The sequence below is a fragment of the Bactrocera neohumeralis genome, chromosome 2, assembly GCF_024586455.1.
Source record: "Bactrocera neohumeralis isolate Rockhampton chromosome 2, APGP_CSIRO_Bneo_wtdbg2-racon-allhic-juicebox.fasta_v2, whole genome shotgun sequence".
Taxonomy (NCBI): Eukaryota; Metazoa; Arthropoda; class Insecta; order Diptera; family Tephritidae; genus Bactrocera; species Bactrocera neohumeralis.
This window is the reverse complement of record NC_065919.1, coordinates 22,412,287-22,414,686: the sequence shown is the minus strand read 5'-3', so window position 1 is coordinate 22,414,686 and position 2,400 is coordinate 22,412,287. Positions and strand designations below refer to the sequence as shown.

Genomic DNA, 2,400 nt, shown 5'->3' with positions numbered 1-2,400 from the left:
TCTAGTCACTGCCTTCTCCATTGCGGCGGGATTGGCATAGTTCAGCGAATTAAAAGACAGCGGCTACGCTGGCTAGGTCATGTTCTCCGAATGAATGGAAACACTCCAGTTCTGAGGGTATTCGACGAAGTACCCGCGCGGAAAGCAGAGGAAGAGTAAGATATTCACTCCGTTGGAAAGATCAGATGGAGAAAGACCTACACTTGGGATCTCTAATTGGCGCCAAACAGCGAAAAGCTAACTAGTATGTCAGTCTTCTACAGATGCGAAGAGCATGCTGAGAGTTTAATAAACACTGACATTGCCAACGTCTTGAATATGATAAATATGGAATTTCCTTCAGAATTTTGAGGTTATGCACGCAAATAGTGACTTCGAAATCGAGACGCTCTTTTTGTGGTTGTTGTTGTTTTCTAAACACACATTTTCCAAATAATTTTGAGAATCTGTCGAGTTGCCAATTATTGACTGGAGGAAAATGCGAATCCGTTTCGGCGTTGTAAGCCTGACTAACTTTTTTTTCATATATGTACATTAGTAGTTCTGTTTAAAAAAAGTGCTTTTCGAAAAAAGGAGGCTTGGTTAAGTTAATCAGAGCTTAACTGACAGATTTCTTCAAAAAATAAATGCCAAAGAATATTCTTTCGAATGATAGTAAACAATTCCCACCAAATTTGAAGTTTTTGAGTTATTTTAAGTAGGGAACCTTGAAATGAACCATGTACAAATGTGCAGCGTGACGAGCTGAGTCCACTCCGACATGTGCGTCTCTCTTTCTTTATATACTCCAATTAGTCCCATAGTTTTTGAAATCGGAATCAAGTGCTTGTATGGAAAGCTTTTTTATGTGACAAGGCATCTTCTCGATATTTGCCAAATATTATTATCTAAAGTTTCAATTTCTGAACATATTGCTCCGATTGCTCAGACCGGAGGTGCAACCGAAGTTAACGGTTTTGCTTGCGTTTTCTTGTTTTATGAATACAACTATTTGCCTCGTTCAAATACTTCCTTATGTTACTTTCTTGATGATGAAGAATCATTATTTCGACTGCAACGAATTCTTTCAAATTACCGTTATCACAAGTAAGGCACATTAAAAGTACTTAGACATAGTTGTTTCTGTTCCCATAATGGCAGCTGCAACAACTGAAGCGCCGTTGTCATCTTCGCATTTGCCGGCAATTGTCGCCAACCAAACGACTGCGAATCGATAGAGAGCACTGAGCGCCACAACATTCAATTACTATCGATGCACTCAACGAAGCACTGGGCTGTACAAATAACAAGTTGCCGCCAACGGACGTCAGCCATCAATAGCAGCAGCAGCCGCCAGTACCGCCGTTGGCGTCAGTGGCGAAAGCTCGAAATGCTGTTAAGTAGTTGCCACCAATGAGTGTGAGTGCAACACAAAATTTGTTGTTGTTGTCGTAAATATTATTTTTGGTTATTCTTTTTATTGTTGGCTGGTTGGTGTGGTTGTTGTTGTTATTATAATTATTGTTTTTGTTGTTGCTTATATTGTTGTTATTATTATTATTGTTGTTGTTATTATTTATGTTAATATAATTATTGTTGTTTTTGTAGTTGTAGTAGTTGTTGTTGTAATTATTGTCTTTGGTGCTGCTTTTCTTGTCATCATCATCATTATTATTATTATTATTATTATTGTTCTTGTTGTTGTTATTTTTATTATTATTATTATTTGTTGCTATTGTTGCTTTTGCTCTTAACGCATACCAACTGGCAGTAAGTTGTTGTTGCAACAGCAAACTTTTGTTTATGCAAGTACATATGCATGTATGGTAAATGTCCCTACAACGCACTGACCACTTGACCGTCGCACTGTTTGTCGCTTATAGCCATCGTCAACTCGCCGTCGTCCAGTTATTTGCTTCACGTGCGATTATTTGACTTTCCTTCCCTTGACGCTGCAACGCTGCCACCCACATACCCACATATATGTACATACATACATATGTATGACTATTTGTGTGTCTGTATGTGTGCGCAATACGCCAGCGACATTTACGTGCATGCAACAATAAAAACAAAATACAACAACAACAACAACAACATACAAGTATAATGTAATGAAAAAGCGACCAAATGAAAAAGAAAAAAGAAAACCGAAATAAAATGGAAAATGCCAAGCAAAAAAGATAAAGCCAACAACGAATGTCATCAACAACAACGTTAAGCGCAACAACGAAAACATAATGAAATGAAATGAGTTCGTACGCCGGACAGGCGACGTCAGTGCGAGTCGGGCGTTCAACGCCAACAAAGGCAGCGCAAAGCAAAGCAAAAGCGTAGAGCAGCGACAACGAACAGATACCAACAACAAATATGTATGCACACAGCGTGAACACACACACACACACATACATACAAAATTAA

At 38.5% G+C, this 2,400-nt stretch overlaps 1 long non-coding RNA gene across 1 annotated transcript; it reads right to left on the bottom strand.

Annotated features, from left to right (window-relative positions):
- Window positions 1–526: 526 nt before the first annotated feature.
- LOC126750783 (uncharacterized) lies at window positions 527–1,952 on the bottom strand. The gene is made up of 2 exons (XR_007665818.1): window positions 1,107–1,952; window positions 527–1,051 (listed from the first exon to the last, which is right to left on the bottom strand). It is a non-coding gene; the product is annotated as an uncharacterized LOC126750783 (long non-coding RNA).
- Between the last annotated feature and the right edge of the window lie 448 nt (window positions 1,953–2,400).